The sequence below is a fragment of the Aulonocara stuartgranti genome (genome assembly GCF_965226115.1).
Source record: "Aulonocara stuartgranti genome assembly, chromosome: 11".
In the NCBI taxonomy this organism is placed as follows: Eukaryota; Metazoa; Chordata; class Actinopteri; order Cichliformes; family Cichlidae; genus Aulonocara; species Aulonocara stuartgranti.
In genome coordinates, this window is record NC_138947.1 from 21,934,453 (window position 1) to 21,954,219 (window position 19,767).

The window sequence follows — 19,767 nt, forward strand, 5'->3', positions numbered from 1 at the left end:
TGAAATTGCACCTCTTTAAAATGCAGCTCAATTAAACCTAGCTCCAAGAATAGTTTTCACCGACAGTTCTGAGATAAGCTGCATGTTATTCTTGGATGCGGTTGTAGGACCGGCTTTAAAATCGCATGACAAAAATATCATACACATTAAAAAAAACTGTATCACCAACATAGCCTGGAAAACATTTGCTAGTTAGATGAAGTCAGCTATCTCATCTTAGCATATTTATATGCATATTTATAATCATACGGTTCTTGGAGTGAGTGCATACACTCATGAAGTTTAGTAACTTCCGGTCACTGCAACAAGCCCAGGTACAGTTTACCGACAGATGGGTGCAGGACCTTGAAATGCACCGTGTAGAACGAAAGACCATCGTACGTATCATAAGTTTACCAGTCTCACAAATCGTCGTCATAAATATACATTCCTTAACCGTTTATTAATAGGACCTTTGAGCTCAACGGTAATTAATTAGTAGTGGAAATAATTTCTGGTAGCATCACAGAAATGTAGCAGTGACAATAATACTGTATGCTGTAATCGTACTGGGCAATTAGTGATACAAAAAACCTGTTTTATCCTGTGAATAAAAGCATATGTTTTTGTCAATGTACCATAATAACAGAAGCGAAACGCAATATTGTGTCAGGACAATTCACTATTTATGCACAATAAATAAAGGAGCATAGCGCGACAATTTCTGTTCAGCGCCAGACTTGCTTGTAACCTATATCACCAATTATGTTATGAAAATGACGTATTAACTACTAAAAAACACTGACCTTCGTGTAAATGCTTGGAGCAGACTAACCTGTGAGCTGGAGTGTTCTGGGACGTTATATTTGATCTTTGAATGGCTGCAATCCAGGCCATCCGTCGCATCTTTGTTACTTCGGAAACATGGCTTGAACAATTTCTCTTCAACGACGTAATCCGATAACAACCGATCTCTTTACCCGTCGGCTTCCCGTGGCTGTCATGCGACCGGCTATTGCAGTTAATAATACAACGGCTTCTTGACATTTTTGTGTTTCTTTTTATCGCTGTATAACTGATTTTAATTGAAAGCCTGCGTGCGCTAGTACCGCTTGCCACGAGTTCCCAGAATCCTTTGCGGTTCTACCCGTGAATGACGTCACATTTTCAATCTCTATATAATATGCATGTTAAATTTTATATTTGGGGTAAAATATCAAGTCTTTTCAAGTAAACCGGTTCAAGTCCAATTCAAGTCCCAAGTCATTGGTGTAAAAGTCCAAGTCAAGTCACAAGTCTTAGAACATTTTTTCAAGTCAAGTCTAAAGTCATAAAATTAATGACTCGAGTCTGACTCGAGTCCAAGTCATGTGATTCGAGTCCACACCTCTGGAATCTGGACCTCAGAATAGAATCAGTTATAGAAATCAGTGACGATGATCCCCAGCCTTAGTTTTGAGTAATGTCCCAAAAGTTGATTCTGTTCATCTGGACGTAGCGTTTTCAGTGGGAGAAACATTTGGTGAAATGAATTCATGAATTGAAGTGACTTCTTCAGTCTCAGCTGACTGCAGGTTTCCCCAACCTTATAAACAGTACATTTGTATGATGAATGAAACTAGCACCACTGGCAAACAATGTGCTGTGAGATTAGTTTCTTGACCATTAATATGCAAATTGTCATTGCCATGATGATTAAGCATGGATCAAGACGTCTTGAGCGACAGTTTTCCAGACTTTTCTGTGGACACTGATTGCTTTTTCACTCATTTTCGAATCAGTCCTGCTACCTGATGTTTTTAGAAAGTTTTGTTGTTGTTGTTATTATTTATTAAACCACTTAACAACACTAACCTATGAATCATTAATCAAAAAGTCACCTAATTCAAGGGACGAACCAGTCTGCATCTACACATAACAGACAATATAAATACATAATTTGTTCCCATTTCTTCAGCTGAATCTAAGACAAATCCCCAATATAAGACAGTTTGAAAGAAATAAAATAGTATTTTAGGACTAGCAAAGAACTAATAACCAAAACTTTGTCAGATCTCTACATGGTGTGCACTGTCTCCTTAAAAGTTTTGAGGAAACTGGATAAGTGGAGGACAGAATAAGTAGTTACAGGTGTAAACACAATCTAAAGCAGATGAACAATATTTGAAAACCACATTCTTAAGAAATGAACCAACAAAGATCTGACAGGTACAACTGGCCCTTCAGTTGATCCATCGGCTGCTCACTAGAGCAGCATCAGAAACAGTCTTGCTGGAAGGGTGGCTGTCAAGAAGCCATTCTCTGTCAGGGATAAAAGGTTGAGATATGACAAATTACACGATAGAGCTACTTCCAGCTAGCTCTGCATGGTTGATTTTCACATCAGATGCCCTTCATGATAAAAACCGCAAAAGGATTTGTGTCCCCTCTTTGGATCAAGCCCGGTTCTTTCACTCATCAGGTACACTATAAAATCTAATTAGGTCCAGAACTTTTTACAAACGTGTTGCCTCAAAAGAACCAAGCGAACTATGTTTGGACAACTTATTCATTGCAAGTGATAAGCATCACTAGTAAAAATGATGCACTAAGAATAACTTGATTTTTACTAGTAATGCTTACGGAAGCGTAGAGCTGCCACCCAGGCAAAAGAAAAATAGAAGTATATCACGTTATTACAATACACATAATTATCACGTTTGTACAGTATAAATATTATATTGTACGAACGTGATAATTATGTATATTGTAATAACGTGATATTATATTATATAAACATGAAAAGTATATTGTTAGAATGATAAATTTTTCACGTTATAATGTGATATACTTCTATTTTTCTTTTGCCTGGGTGGCAGCTCTACGCTTCCATAGATACTAACTGTTTACCCACCGACAAACATTTCAAGTTCCATTAAATTAAAAAAATATTTGTTGTAACTTACTGTTTTTAATTTTTTCTTACTAAATTACTAATGCAACTAAATCACATTATGTTTTATCATCATTGAATGCAAGAGATTCTTAGTAAAACACTTAATAAAGCACCCACATTTGCTCAATATGTTCTAGAAAAAACTAGTGCCAACCATGCGGACTGATCTGTGCGAGCGAGGAGGAAAGCAGTGACAGGGCATTTTCAAACCATGTCGTTTTGTCCTTCTGCTGAAGGGTGACGGTCTTTTGTCTGTTTCTCTGCAAAATCATCTGATAATGAAATAAAACAAAATAAAATGACCATTTCATAAGGTTTATTTAAAGTTACGGGGGCATTTGTATGACCTAAGAAGCAGTCTCTCAATCTAGTTCTTTGTTTTTGTCTAAAAAAAATACACAAAAGTCCAACAGTAACATAAACTGCCAGATAATGAAGTGAAATAATAAAATATAGTGAAGCAAGGATAGGTAAAGCAGGCTACCTGTGAGTTGTAACCTACTTGAGTACAATATAGAGGAAATGTTACATTCTACCATTGAAGAAAAATTTCCAGCTTACTTAGTTTTTTCTAATTTAAGCCAACTCTAACAACTTTAAGCCAAAACTGAGTCCAATTTTTATTTTTGATTAAGCACAATATTAGGTTTTACAATGCAGATGTGTAAACCAATAGACTACACTCTGGTGTACACAGGAACTGGACTGAAATCATCAGTGGCAACAGGTTTTATAGATTGATAAATCCAAATTTGAATTAGTTGGTTCAGTATGTATTGAGGAGGTCAGGAGACAGTTGTCTACAGCCATCTGTAGAACAGATTGGAGCGTCTGTGGCTGTATTTCAGCCAGTGTTGTTGGAAATATTGTCTAAACTGACAGATGTAAACACAGAAAAGAACTGACAGATTTTTATCCACCATCCAACACCATCTGAAAAGCATCTGATTGGCAACTGATTAATTTATCACCATGACAATGATCCAAAACACAATTCCAATGCAGTAAAATCCTATCTGATTAGATAAACACACAATGGAGCACAATCAGTCATGGACTGGCCTCCCTAGAGCCCAATCTTCAACGTTATTAAAGTGATGTGTGATCATCCTGATGGAGAACACAACAAAAGGCAGCAATCATCCCAAGAAGGGCTTTGAGTGTCCTTCAAGAAGCCTGGAGTACTATTCCTAAATACTACTTAAAGAAAATATGAGAAAGCTTGCCCAAGGGTTCTGGCTGTGTTGAAGAATAAAGGCGGTCATACCAAATACTGACTTTTATACTTGTTAGAATTGTACCAACTCTGTTTTTGCCTCATATACTGTATTTCAATGTATGTTTGCACATGTTTCAATAAATCATTGCGCCTATTTCCCATTACGCTAGCTAAATATAAAGAAATGAGACTTTTGTAGATTACTGTAGACGCTTCAAAGGATGGAAAAGCTCATTACTGCAACGTTAACCCGGATGGCCTGAGTTTCTACTTCATCCACAGAGTATTGGTGGAAGATCTTTATCAACTCTCTGGAGATGCTATTAGCAGAATGACCAAAGCCAATAACAAGCAGCTTAGTTACTGTAACAAAATGAGTAACAAGATGAGCATTAAAAACCCCAAACAGATCCGCAATGAGTTTAGCACCGTGTAGCTTTTTCCATGCAGTGCCTTTGAAGTTTACACCTTATTTTCTTGCAATAAAGACAGTGTGAGAATTTCACAGTAGGGAAACCATATGAAGCCGAATGACCCACTGTATGGAGATGAGCTCCCAAGCTGGTGATGGCAAGTTCATTTGAATAAAATTAGTTTCACCACCCGCTTTTGAGAAATAGGCATTTGTCACAATGACACTTGATTATCATGTCTTAGTGCTCCTTCCCTCGTGTTGCCAAGCATTCATTTTCTAGCCTTGTTTAAGCACTGTTGTCAGCATTAATATGCACTGGACTACTGGCTGAACACTGGTACCTCAGCATCACCCAGCGGGGGGCTGCATGTCAGTGCAAAGGGTATGCATGGGCTACATCCCCTCTGTCCATCTGTGGCAATGGGATTCAGGGGGTTTATGTCAGCTGTCATACACGAGGGCATTCACAAAGATCACTGCATCTACTTCAAGCAAACCCTCTTACACAAAACATACTGTCTGTAATTTTCCATAGATTTAATACACCTTACCTTTTTTATTATTTTAGTAGATATAATAAGTGAAACCCAGAAACATAAAGGTCCAGTGAAATATTCCAAAAATCCTCATCTTATAACAAAAAACAGCAGTGTTCCTGATAAGCAATCCTGAGACCACGGCTATGGTGAATAAGACAGACAGTGATGTCTAGAAGGGTTTAGTAGCTGTCATCGAGTGAGCTCTTCTATTCCTGTTTATCCACGCCAAGTTGTGTCTAGAAAAATCATGAGTCATGAGTATTTTTCTGTGCTCTCTTGATGTTCGAATTGCCATCTTTTAAAAAAGCAAAAAAACAACAACATTTATTTCATTTTGGCTGCAATGTGTATAAATTGATTCCAAGACTCACATGTCCTATCGTTGCCTCAGTTAAAAGCTTGATTTGAGCCTGAGTTTGACTTAAAATTCAGAGCATATTAGCATTTTATGAGCCTATCCAAATGGAAATGCTGAGAAGCTCTATGTATGCAATTTATATAGTGACACATGCTGTTATGCTCATTAGAAGTATTTATGGGGGAAACGGGGTTTTCACACAGATCTCTCCATTAAAAGCCAGGCTAACGGCATAATGGTTCTACGTGACAAATATACAGCAAGAGGGAAAAGTTTTAGCTGCTGTAGATGTTTATATTCTTGTCCCAAATTCATGCTGCGGTAAGGCACAGACCCCAAACATATAGGCAGAGTCATGAAGCATTATTTTGAACAGCAAGAACAAGAACTCCTCGAACAGGTGGTGTGGCCCCCACAGAGTCTCATCTCAACTTCAAGGAGTCAGTCTGGGATTACATGAAGAGAGAGAAGAAATTGAGTCATATCCGAGATCCTTGGAAATATACGGCTGCCAAGCCCCTTGAAAAATTGTGTGCAGGCGAATGTGGGAGATTTACTGTTTCAAGGAGATGGGTGGATGCACCAAATATCGATTTTTCTTAGATATTCTCTGTTTGCTGCGCGCTTTGTTTTAAGTTACTTGATGAATAAAACCAAATCATAGCCTTTGTTTCTGAAGGCAATCTTTACTTTTAGCTCAAAACATATTTGCACCGTATTCAATGTCTCACAAAAGTGTAGCAGCACAGAGAGAAAGTGCAGCAAGGAGAAATCATGAGTCACAGGGTTCCTGGGATAAAGTAATTCGTCCCCTTTTGCTTTCTCCATTCTCTCCACAAGGGTCGTCTCGTGTTTAGTCTCTATTCTTCACATGATAAAGTGCCTTTCATTTCCTCTCACTAAGGGAAGGAAAAGCGAATAGGTCCTTCTGCATTCATTAATCCGCTGACTGGCGTCTTCCTTTTTCCTCCCTTTCCTAGCTCAAAGAAGACAGAGCACAGGCAGATTTAATGTGAAGTGATGCTGAGGCTGCAGTGGCAATCACTATAGAGCACTGATGTCTGCAGAGGCAGCCTGGGCTCGGCGTTAAAGAGCAGCCATTAGCACCCTTTTTAATGAAGCACATCTCATAATGATATCTATTCTTTTCTCTTTACAGCCAATGAGAAGAAAGGAACAAACTTCCTGCCTCATGAAGCTGCCATTCTTGGTTGTCAATAGCTGTTCGGGGATAGTTCAGCTATGGAAACCAAAGTCACTAAGGAGCACAGTAGTACTTAAGAACCAGATGGTCAAAGCCCAGAGTGCACTCGCGCAATGTGATTTTTGAACATCACATCTAAAACGCATGGAAGATAACACTACATACCCTGCTAAGGAAAAAATAACTCCTGTGGTACTGGCAAATGTGAGTTTTAGATGTTAAAATGATAATAGAAACCCTGTGTTATAAACTGAAGATGGTGGAATTCAAAAAGTGGTGTTGGGATGGAAATTCGGTGAAAAATGTTTTATTTAAAGCCCGAAACACTTCTCTGAGCTACTGTTGTTGGCCACCAGTTCCTTTGGTTAGAATCATGTCTCATATGACAGTTTGAAGAATTACCATTTCAACTTATTTTCCCCACCCTCGTTCTGTGATAATAGATAAGAAAATGTGCAGTGCATTAGCTGTTTCTTAATGTAATTTGAATCTATCCAGTGTTTATTTAATAACAGACCTTCACAGGGACCAATTAACATTAGAAGAGACAGCTAGACCAAATCTCACTCACTTGAACAACTTCCAATAGCAGCGTTTCCCTAAAGACTCCTTAGAATATTTTTTTAAAAAGGGTGAGATTGCCCTAAACATTAAAAACACATTAGCTGCCTAATTTATAGTCAGTCAAGTTCTCAAGGAAAATCTTTGAGGGGAAGAAAGGAGTGATAGACTCAGACACTTAAATGTGCGAGGAACAATGGAGTATATCCAGAGATAGACTGCACTGTTTCATGAACGCAGCTCTTTGGTGGGAGATCTGGAGAGCACAGCGACACACTCAGAAGGAGAGAGAGAGGAAGACGGGAAAAGGGAGGAGAATCAAACCAAATGTGAGCTCCTTGTCATAAGAGGTACGTTAGTATCGAAGCACTTTGTGTAATGTGTAATGAGAGCTACTGCACCACCCTCCAGAAAGAGAGGCATAACAATAGACTGTGCAATGTCGCTGCAGTGTTTATCTTTGCCGGCGAAGTGAAGAATGTTTTTCATACTTCCAGACAGTGGCTTATTTTTGTAAATCACTCCAAAATGAACTGTTTAGCTTTATTGTTCAGCTACCGAGTTCCCATTTTCACGACAGCAGAGTAGCGGCGTATCTTGTGGGTTATTCCTCGCGCGATACAAAGCAGGCAATATTTTAAAAGTGTGACACAACATTTTTGGTGTGTGTACAAAGAGGCAGGGGTGGTGATGATAGGTCATTCAAGTTCACGCTTTATCTGTCAAATCAAAAGAAAGAAGGAAAAGAATGTGGTGGAATTGATTTTTTTTTTCTTTTCTTTAAGTATTTTCCGTGCAATATGCGCATTTCGCAGCAGAAAAGAGGAGCTGTGTTTGTGTAGCTGAAGAGCCCATATACCACATCTGAGGAGAAAAACCCCCAGCTCCTGCTCTCAGTTCACAAGAAACCAACTTCCCAACTCAGTTAACGGCCTACTAGCGCCCCCTGCTGTCAGATGAGGGAGATTGAGGGTCTTTGCAAGTGCATTTATTTTGTGCCTTCGCAACAGTCTATTTTTCACCCCAAAAATCCATCTGCTTTGCAAATTAATGCAGCAGGTGATACTACTCAGCGGGTCTACTAGAGAACAACAAGGTATACTCCACCCCACCCCCCCCCCTCCTCATTCAGAGCTGCAGAAAAATGATGACTGAAAGAATAAATGCATGTACTGACGTGGAATATTCATCAAAAACATTCAGAAGATAATTCCACGGCTCACAAGCCATTAAATCTGAATAAAATTTAAATGACCCCCAGTTCATTTGTCGGATTTAGTGTCTCGCTCACAAGTACGAAAACATTTGAAAACCATCTGCACAGGCAGCCAGAGATGCTGCTGAATGCAGATTACCTTCACTGGGTCCTGTGAACGTCACCTTCTCAAGGTTTAAGAAACACAATTACACTAACGGTGACGACAAACACGTGATGAGGGGTGGGAAATGTGTTATATTGTAGACACCTTTGACCTTGAAGCATAAGAGGCTTGATGGGCTTATTGATTAGCAATTCTCTGCAGACTGTGATAAATTAGATGAGAACCTCTATGGCAGTTGCGAGTATGTGCCCCATATCGATTCAGCCCAAAGCAGACAATAGAGAATGATGATTAATTTATTTTTTGTTCTTGTTCTTGTTTGTTTTATTGTTTTTTGCACATTTAAAAGCTCTTCCACTGTGAATTTCACACCTAGCATGAGTTCCATCAGTGGCAGTTGTGTTTTTCCTCAGGCTCCAGTAACACACAGCAAAACGCAAAGCGCCAAAGGGAGACGGAGACAGAGCGAACGAGAAGAGGCTTAATCTAAACGTCTCCCTCTAAACTGGAATTATCAGCTCCCGTTTTAATCTGCGAGGTGCGAAATATTTGAATTCCATTAGAGCCGCCCACTATAGTAGATTGTACTTTGCCCGCCTACTGGAATGCCAGCACTGCGCATAGCTTATTTGGCTATTCAACAGTGTGCAGCGCACACACAGACTAAGACATTGTTTAGTGTGTGGGAGCTCATTTTGGCAATGTTAGACAGTTAAGCTTTTGTTTCTGCAAGCGAGAGGAGGACATGCTGGTGGAAAGTCACGATATAGAGGGCTTGTAATGCCTCGTGCTTTTTGGAATAGCTTCAGAATGTGAGTGTAGCTTATAAATCTGCTGTTGTTCTACTTAAGTGAAAGAAATATTAGTATCAAAGTTTTTTCTGAACTGCAAAAAGAAAAAGTGTTCACACCCATGAAATACCACATGTCCATAATTACAATGAAACATGCAATAAAACAACAGAGTGATATTAGAGGATTCCAGCTCTTTTATAGCAGCGCTATCATCTAATAAACTATGACAGCTGGTTTAGGCCTTTGGTTGTTCCAGGGCAAAACAGCTTTAATCTGGTTTGGGGGGCCATAATGAAATGTGTTGTTCACAAGGAGGAGGGGAACTTGATATTGAAGTGGCCTCCATGGCAACAGTGCCAGAGAGTCCAATGTTTGGGAGGATTTTGAAACAGATTTGTTTGACTTCAGAGGAGATGACAATGTGACGAGAGGATGGGGGTGTTGAAGGAGTCGCATTTTCACGGTAAAAATCCCACTGGAAATCAAATTTGAATTCCTCTCTTGATCTTCTGGCTTTACAGCACAATTCTGTCTGTAGTGACTCGGTGGTTGTATTAAAGTAGTTGTCTTAAATCGTAGAACTTGTACAAACACATTAAAAGCATCGACAGGTGCTAAAATTCATTCTTCATGGATGATAAGTTGCTCACCTGTCCGCAGCCGCTCAAAGTCACAAATCAAATGCGATGGAAATTTATGCAGACCCTTTTTTCTTTTTCCTCCTGCTCTTTGCCCTTGATTGAGTGTGCTGTTGCTGTCACAGGTCAGTAATATGCCCTGTCCTTGCTCACCGCAGAGAGACAAACACACTCCCAATGCACAAATGGACAAATGTGGACGGTGTAAAATAAATGCTCTCCGTGGCGAGCAGCTTAAATGAAACATTACTGGAGAAGAACTGATAGCAGACGCGCGAGCAAAGACACATTTGAATATCAATGAAGAAAACACTCAGAAAGAATGCGATTAGGGGCTGTTCACAGTGTGGAAACAGAAATTTGTCTGTTTTCATTTTTAGTTCACATTTACAAACTTTATTTCTAGAAATGTAAAGTTTCCTCCACCAAGCTGCAACTTTGGAAATATATCCATATGCCAAGCCGCTGTCTTAAAACCTCTAATTAGGACTGAATAGATGACTCTTTTGTGAAATATGTCTAGGAAATAATGCAACATCAGATAAAATAACAGTATAACAAAATAATAATGTTTATATGTATTCCAACAAAGGAAGCAGTGGAAACAGTAACAATGGCAGAGGCTCAGAATTCAGCTAAGCCCAGACTGGTTGAAGGAGTATTCACACTTCAAAGTTCCTTTCATATTGGCTTTGTCACAGCCTCGTCAGTGTACCCCACAGCATGCAGGAAATGAAGAAATAAGCACTGGGTGCATCCTGGTGATTGAAGCTCCAAGCTGCTGGTTCTGCTGCACTTTTTAAAAGCAGCTCAATCTCACTCCAGACTCATCACGTACAGACTCTTGGAAAGGACCCCTTGGTGTTATATCTTCATGAGTTGGGGTTCCTTGACTGACCCAAAGAACAGTGAAAGGAAAAGCTAAAAGGTGGGTAAAAGCAAAGCTCCCACATGGAGTGCAAACCTCGACCATCGTGGTTGCCAGTTTTTCTGTTTTAATCCACCTTCTTTGACAAATGCCACAAAAATGTCTAAAACCACAGCAGGTAGCATGTTTTTGACAAACCTGCCAACACACTGAGGTAACACTTACTTTACCCAAGGGATGATATACCTGCACATCACTGGAGCCACAGATGCAGTGAAGTGCAGCGAGGAGTGTGTAGCTGGCACAACCAGAAAATCCTCAACAAACATGGGGAGGAGACACATTGGATAACGAAAGAGCAGTGCGCATACTGCACAGGTACACACCTGGAACCCGTCCTGAGAAGCAATATTAACATCCTCTACACAGAGCATGGATGGTTTTAGGGGAGGGGACTGTCAGATGATGGTGGGGAAAACACATTTGCAGGGCAGTATGTAAAAACAAGCTTTCCGTGACATCATCTGCCTTGAAAAGTGGCAGTGCTGGCTGGTTTGTCAAATATTTTGCCCTAAAACTGAAAATATTTAGCAAAATAATAATTTTAGCAAACAACAGTTTAGACAAACATGATGCTGAGACATTGAATCCTGATCACTCCGGTGATTCTTTGGTCTTGTTGAACTGAAATAACCGACTGGAAGCATTACCAAGATCACAGCAGCTGGACTGACTGTCAATGTTAGCTGAAATGTGTTATGGGGGGGAAAACGTGACTTTTAGTTATAGACTCAGTCTTTTTTGTCAACTGCAAAGGTGGTCCAACACATCCCAGGCACATACCTGTTTGAGTTGCTCATTTGTGCACTCTTAATGACTCACTTATGCTATAAGGCAAATATTAATATATAGACTCTCTAATGTCAATCATAAAGGCTTTTATATGTAGTCACTGTGTATATATGAACACCTTTAAGAAAGATTTTCCAGTTGCTGAGTGAGTTTTCCTCTTGAGGTCTGATGTTTGGTATGATTGAAAGCTCCAGGACAGCTTCTTGAGACAAGGCTGTCAGTCAGCTAGTTACCAGCCAGGACAGCATGGCTGGTATTGTTTCCATCTTGTCGTGTGTGTGTGTGTGTGTGTGTGTGTGTGTGTGTGTGTGTGTGTGTGTGTGTGTGTGTCATCAGGGCAGAATGTCCTCTCTGAGACACATCCTGACATTGGTAGATTCTTTGGCTGCTCTGAGTTTTTGTGTGGAGTCACTGTGCATCGTGTTTATTTCAGGTAACCCAACAGATTCTCCATTTGACTGGGAACTTGAGAGCCTGAAGTTTAGTTTGTGCACCATCTTCATGTTCCTTGGGCTGCAATATCCAGTGTTTTCCTGTGTGATGGGCCTGTACGTGAGATTACCTAACTCCCCAAAATGAGAAAACATAAAATAAAATGTATTTACTGGAGAAACTGAATTACAAACTCTTTGTAGTTCCCTTTAAGGCAGCCAAACACTGCACTGGAATACAAACCTTGCAGTCAGACCCTTATTTATTCATTAATTATTCATTATTGAACATGTGATGATGTGACAAAAGGAGAGTCTGTGCATGGAAATGTTTACAAGATTAATAGTTTAGAGACAAAAAGATAAGAGGCAGAACTGGAGGTGTCATAGTTGAAGATTTTCACCGAGAATGACCAAGAAGGATACGATTAGAAATGAGTAAGTTGGTGACACAGTTAGAGAGGCAAGGTTCCAATGTTTTAGACATGTGATAAGATAAGAACACGTGGTAGAGAAAGGATGAATGCAATGATGCAGCAGAAAAACTACAGAGAAGTTCTTGGGTGTAGTGAAGGAGGACCTGCAGAGGGTGGGTGTGACAGAAGAGGATATTGGGGATAGGGTGAGAGGCAGATGATCTGCTGTTTTTCAATTCAATCCAATTCCATTTTATTTATATAGCGCCAAATCACAACAACAGTCACCTCAAGGCGCTTTATATTGTAAGGTAGACCCTACAATAATACATAAAGAGAAAAAAAAACAACAATCATATGACCCCCTATGAGCAAGCACTTTGGTGACAGTGGGAAGGAAAAACTCCCTTTTAACAGGAAGAAACCTCCGGCAGAACCAGGCTCAGGGAGGGGCGGGGCCATCTGCTGCGACAGGTTGGGGTGAGAGAAGGAAGACAGGATAAAAGACATGCTGTGGAAGAGAGACAGAGATTAATAACAGATATGATTCAATGCAGAGAGGTCTGTTAATACATAGTGAGTGAGAAAGGTGACTGGAAAGGAAAAACTCAATGCATCATGGGAATCCCCGGCAGCCTACACCTATTGCAGCATAACTAAGGGAGGATTCAGGGTCACCTGGTCCAGCCCTAACTATATGCTTTAGCAAAAAGGAAAGTTTTAAGCCTAATCTTGAAAGTAGAGATAGTGTCTGTCTCCCGAATCCAAACTGGAAGCTGGTTCCACAGAAGAGGGGCCTGAAAACTGAAGGCTCTGCCTCCCATTCTACTTTTAAATACTCTAGGAACAACCGTATTGTATGTACGGTTGGCAAGTTTAGTCTAGTTTAGTTTAGTCTAATTGCCCCTTGGTGATAAATAAAGTCTTCTGAATCTGAATCTGAACAACAAGTAAGCCTGCAGTGCGAGAGCGAAGTGCTCTAATGGGGGGATATGGTACTACAAGGTCATTAAGATAAGATGGGGCCTGATTATTTAAGACCTTGTAAGTAAGGAGCAGGATTCTGAATTCAATTCTGGATTTAACAGGAAGCCAATGAAGGGAAGCCAAAACAGGAGAAATATGCTCTGTATTCTATTTAAAGAATGGGCACCAGAGCTGGAACCCCCAGTTCTGGTATTCTCTAGTACGTGCTAAATTAGTTGCACAGCACTGGGCTGTGAGCACAGGTCTTATGCCCTCATTCCTCCCTCATGTTTCTGAGAGTTTGGTCAGAGACGGTCAAACCAGTGGTCTGCTGGAGGTCATTTTGGAAAGCCTTTTGTTGACCCAAGAATAGTGACAGGGACTAGAGAGAGCATATTTCTCCTATACTGGCTTCTCTTCAGTGATTCCCTGTTAAATCCCGAGCTGAATTTAAAATCCTTCTTATCACATAAGAGGTCATGGAATATCCAGCCCCATATTACCTTACAGACCCCATAGTACCATATCACCAAATTAGAGCGCTTTGCTCTCAGGCTACTGCTTTACTTCCTAGTATTTAAGAGTAGAGGCTTCAGCTTCAGGCCCCTCTCCTGTGGAACAAGCTTCCAGTTTGAATTCAAGAAACAGACACCCTCTCTACTTTTAAGATTAGGCTTAAAATGTTTTGATAGATGGGGCTGGATCAGTTGACCCTGAATCCTCCCTTAGTTACGCTGCAAGAGGTCTAGGTTGTTAGGGTCTGTCTATGATGCATTGAGTGTTTCTTCTTCACTCACCTTTTTCACTCACCATGTGTTTTTACACCACTCTACATTTAATTATTAATTATTATTAATCTCTGGCTCTCTTCCACAGTATGTCTTTGTCCTGTCTCCCTCCCCTCACCCCCAATCTGTCATGGCAGATGGCTGCCCGTCCGTCAGCCTGTTTCTACCCAAGGTTTCTTCCTGTTAAAAGGGAGTTTTTTCCTTCTCTTCCCCTGCCACCAAAGCTCAGGTCGAGTTGTCTGATTCTGGAGGTTTTCTCTATTTTCTGGTGCTATATACATAAAACTGAACTGAATTGAACTGAATCCTGCTCTCGTCATGTAACAGCCAATTTCCTGGTATCTCCTTCACGTTCTTGAGAATGTGCTGGGAGACACAGCATACTTACAGTGGCATGTATGGGTGTGCCATCATGAAGGAGCTGGAACTGTCAAATGTGAATGGGCTGCAGGCATCATTTCATGCTCCCAGTAGTGAAGAAGACTTCAGCAATAGCAACAGTTTCCATTACTAAGTAATAAAATAATTACAAAAGTCATTAGCTTACGCAGCAATTGTAGCCTACCTTTGGTAATGAGATAGCTGTACTGTACTCTCTTGAAAGCAAATGATGATAAAATCTGGTTCTTTTATTTGGATTGTTCCTTCATGTTCTAATTTAGCAGCAAACTAAACAAGCACCATATGAACAGTAAACCTACTGCTGTACTCTGTTTTCACTTATCTGTTTCCTCCCCTTGTTACAGTGTGTGCAGCATAAGGCAAGTTTAAACTCAGCTCTTTCATTCTTGTTCTGTAGAAAATCATTACAATCTTCATGAAGCTGATCGGTATGAAGCAAAGCTTCCAAAACACTGTGAAGAAAAGACGCGATTGACAGTAGCCTAATTTGGCTGCCTTTCTTATGGAGCTAGTACATGGCATTGCCACAGCTTAGACATAGATTTGTGGTTATGTAAGCTTGCCACATACTTCAGATCCAGTCATGTTGTCTTGGCAACTTGCCCAGAAGCAACAGCACGTTGCTTTGTAGCTGAAAGAAGATCATTCTGCCACAAAATGTAACCTTATCCTCTTCTCTGTGTGCGTGTATAAACATGTGGAAGTAGATGTAAAAAAACAGAACAAGGACACATACAATCTGATAAATATTTATGCGGAATGAACAAGCTAATCCTCAGTGACCTGACCTTTAATTGTGTCTGTTTGTCTGCCTTCACAACAAGTTCACAAGTAGCTGTTCAAACATCTCTGCGCAGGAAGTTACTAATGGCACAATAGTGTGGAGCTGATCTGCTGCTTGTTCATACCATCCTGTCCTCCCCCATTCCCCCCACAGTCTCCCTCTGCACACTCTTAGTATCCACCTGAGTCTCGTTCATCAAAGGAAATCAAGTGTCATCATCCACATCTTGCTTTGGCTCCGTTCCTCTGGGTCCTCTGCTCTCTGTCAGTCGCTGTGGAGAAACACCACAGATCGAGTACGCGCTACCTGTTTCGCTGGTGTTATATTGGGCCACGGAGGACTAGATATCAGGACTGAGCCACATTTGCATTTTAATTTTATATTCCACACCATAGCATCCACAGTTTTAACTACTTTGTGCTTGTTTAATGGTCCTTGGTGAAATGAATGCACAAGTTTATGATAAACAAAAGATTTCATTATGCAAATGCAGACCTGAGTCAGACCCCAGACTTATAAAAATGTTTGAGTAGATGTTTGGTGATTTGTAGTCTGTCAACTTGCAGTTTTGCACATGAAACAAGATTCACTTGGAATTATTGTGGAGACTGTTTGATTGCCTGCACACCAACAGCCGCGTGATACAGTGCTGGAGCTCATTGTAATTTACATTTAGCTGTAGAGATGCATATTTTCTGTGCTCTCATCACCTGTACAGGATCAACTGATCAACCATGCGTTCATGTATGTTTGTGTTTAAAGCAAAACACTGTTATGTTAAGTAAAAACCAAAATAATGGCTAATTAACTCATAACTCGTTACTGTAGTTGTGCCACTTAAATCTTTCTTGTTTTACTTTTTAGATGAGATGGTAATAACTCTAAATGCAAGCTTAATTGGGGAACTACTGCTTTGTTGAAAGCAGTATAAACGTAACAAGTACTTTGAAGGCTGGTGGGGAGGATGGTGTGATAGATAGCAGGTTTAAAACATATAATGAAGGATTTGTCTGAGAACAAACCATCTGGAAGGTAAAGTGATCCTCGTAGTCCCCTCTGCATCTGCTGCCTTGTAAGCAAAGACAACAAATATGATTTGTGGTTTTATTTGCATTAGCCCATTTTTTCAGAGAGTCTTTTGAAGCCTTTGTCTTTGTTCTCACTCTGGCAATGTCGACCAGCAGAATGGGCAGCTATTTATCTTGAGGCAAACTTTTGCTGAGGAAGAGGACATCCACCCTTAAATGCAGCATTTCACACCCGTCTATCTCCTTCAAAGCACCACTATGCTCTAGCCAAAGCTAACAAGATAAATGCTTTGCAAAAGGCAGTCAGCTTTTAGCTGCCGAGTGATGCAACCGAGAGCGGAGTGTGTTAATGTCAACTTGCTAAAGCTCCTTTCCACAGCAATTTACCAGAAAGTGTCCTCCACTGCACCAACACCCGAACAGTATGTCATAATGAGAGCCTCTGAAGGGAACAGCACTGAGAGCAAGGTTGGTAAAACATGCATTATCCTTGAGCCCTGTGGCTAAGCAGAGTAAAAGACTGCACTCAGCCTTCTCTCTTTTTTAACACGTCTATTAGCTTCTGAAGAAAGTTTCACAGCACAGTAGAAGTAGCATGGAGTCATGCTAGCTATGGAGTTACTGTGGAAAACTGTCTACGAGATGGATTACAAGACGACATCTCATTCATTCAAAACCAAAATTGCTCAGTGGCATGTGCACTGAAAAGACTTTGCAAGCTTCCTCAAAGAGATCCATGGATGTTTTACATATTCCCACAAATTTAGGAGAAGTTTGCCACTGATGCTTCAGCAGAAAAGCACTTTGCAAGTTAAGTAAGATGATATCCATCCCTCCATCCATTCGCTTCCGCTTATCCTTTTCAGGGTCGCGGGGGGCGCTGGAGCCTATCCCAGCTGTCATAGGGCGAAGGGCGGGGTACACCCTGGACAGGTCGCCAGTCTGTCGCAGGGCCAACACACAGGGACAGACAACCATTCACACTCACATTCACACCTAGTGACAATTTGGATGATGAGATCATCTCCTTTTGGGATTGGGTTTTTTTTAGAATTTTTTTAGAATTTGTTTGCATCTTATTATCTTATTTTTATTTTTGGTAGTTTATTCCTTTTTCCTCACAGTATAGTTATGTAGTTAGGCTTAGAGAAAGAATATGATTGAGTCAAAACGATGAATCAGAAGATCTTTTTAGGTAACTTCCATGTTGAGTTCTTCATATCCAACATGAATATCCCAAAATCAGCACATAAATTTGATTAAATAAAACAAAATCATGCAGTAAACAGACTGCATGCCACTGATTGGCCAGGAAGTGACGTCACTGAGTTAATCCCGCCTCTGGGATACCAGCTGGAGTACTCTTCAGCCTAACCGCAATGCTGAATCGAATAGAAAGAAGAAGAAAACAGATGCACTGCTCTGTTATTATGCACCACTGTGTGCCACTGCATCTAATTATAAAAAAGTATACTTTAGGACACAGAATACGCTTCCCACCAGGGCAAGCTTGGTTTAGGAAAGGTTTAGGTTAATGTGACACTACAAGGTAATGTACAATACTAACTGAGGAATAATAGTAGCAAATGAAAGGGCTGTGATACAGAGGATGAGGCAAGTTGTAAAGCATTTGTGTTTGGCTGTATGCTCTCACGGTACTGAGTCTGTGACCCAGTGTTTTGTGTTTGTTGATTAATTAATATTCTTTTATTACTTTTATTCTTGGTTTTGGTTCTGTTATGTCTTTCTCAGTGATCTTAGTTCTCCCTCTCTCAGTGTTTATCTTAACCTGTGGTTAGCTTAGCTGTGCTTAGCCTGTGTTTAGTCTCTGTTCCCGTGTCTATTCTGTGCGTGTCCCGTGTCCCACGTTTCATGTCTTGTCTCTATGTTTCCAGTGTCTCTCCACTCACTGTGTTAAGATTACGGGCCTTGAGTCTGAGTTTTCAGTCTGTCTGTTTCCTGTTTTATTTTGATAGTTCCTTGTCCTGTGTTCATTGTATTCACTTTTGCCTCCTCCCCGTCTCGTTATGTCAGATTAGTCCCAGCTGTGTTTCCCTCCTGTTTCCATGTTACTCCCTTGTGTATTTAAGCCCTGTGTTTTCCTCTGTTCGTTGTCACATCGTAACCGCATTGGCTGTGTGTCCTTGCATTTGTTCCATGTTCTCTAGTCCTGTCAAGTCATGTAAAGTCCTTAATTGCTAGTCAGGAGATTCTTAGCTCTAGTTTATGTTTAGTTTGTTTCTTGAATATTCATGTCTTTTGTTTTAGAGCTTTAAGTTTTCTGTCTGAGAGTCATCGGCATAAATTTGTGCTGAACATTTGGGGGGTCAAGATCTCTGTCTAAATAAATAAATAAATGTGGGTAAATTCCCAGATCATTAAACATGCAACTATTTTGCTGGTAATACCTGAAATGAGTAAAGAAAATCAACAGTCTATTTATTCAAGATAATTGATAATTTTATTGAGGGGGTTATATTGGTTGGGTCTGATTATTGGGAGGGTCATAACCCCCTTAACCCCCCAGGAAATTACGCCCCTGCCGAGAGTCCTGCGTTTGGGTCCTAACCCAGCCTGCCACACAGCCTACAATTACACAGATAGGCCTTTCTTGCTCTTAGTTTTGCTCAAGGGTGTAGCAGTGTTTTGCTAAACTCTAAAAAATGCTCACATTTACAATGCTAACCTAATGATGTACAAGCAGTGTTGGGGAGTAACGGAATACATGTACCGCCGTTAAGTATTTAAAATACAAAATATGAGTAACTGTATTCCGTTACAGTTACCGTTTAAAAAGGTGGTATTTAGAGTACAGTTACTTTGTTGAAATAAATTGATTACACGGCGGTACTTTCCTGTTTCATATTGTGGCGGGTCGGGACTGTTTCGGTTTTGTTTGACAGCTACGTTCTGTTGTTCCAGGCGGCAGCGTTACGGTTGCCATGGTTACAGGGTGACGCGCTCTCTTTGTGACTGTGTTTCCTGGGTGAGAGAGCGCCTTTTTTTTGTTGTTGTTGTTGTGCTAAGCTAAAAGGTAGAGTGTTACAGACATAGCCCTAAAGAATGTAGCCTCATGGGCAGTGTAGTCCGTGCTGCAGGGAGCATGGACTGCCATACACGTTATGGGTCTGTGAGCGCGAGGAGGGAGAAAAAGGAGAGTCGAAAAGCAGGAGTTATCGTCAAGCAGAAACGGGAGCTGGAAGCATGTAAATATAATAATAACCACTGCAGCCAAGAAGAGTGCCTGACAAGCCCAGTTGTAAGTAAG

The 19,767-nt window shown here is 40.5% G+C and overlaps 1 long non-coding RNA gene across 1 annotated transcript in view; it reads left to right on the forward strand.

Moving 5' to 3' along the window:
• The window catches only part of LOC309716999, a 50,353-nt gene extending 43,196 nt beyond the window's left edge, over positions 1-7,157 (forward strand). Inside the window, exon 3 of the long non-coding RNA XR_014279607.1 lies at positions 6,605-7,157. This is a non-coding gene — a long non-coding RNA (uncharacterized lncRNA). The remainder of the gene's footprint in view (positions 1-6,604) is intronic.
• Positions 7,158-19,767: the final 12,610 nt, after the last annotated feature.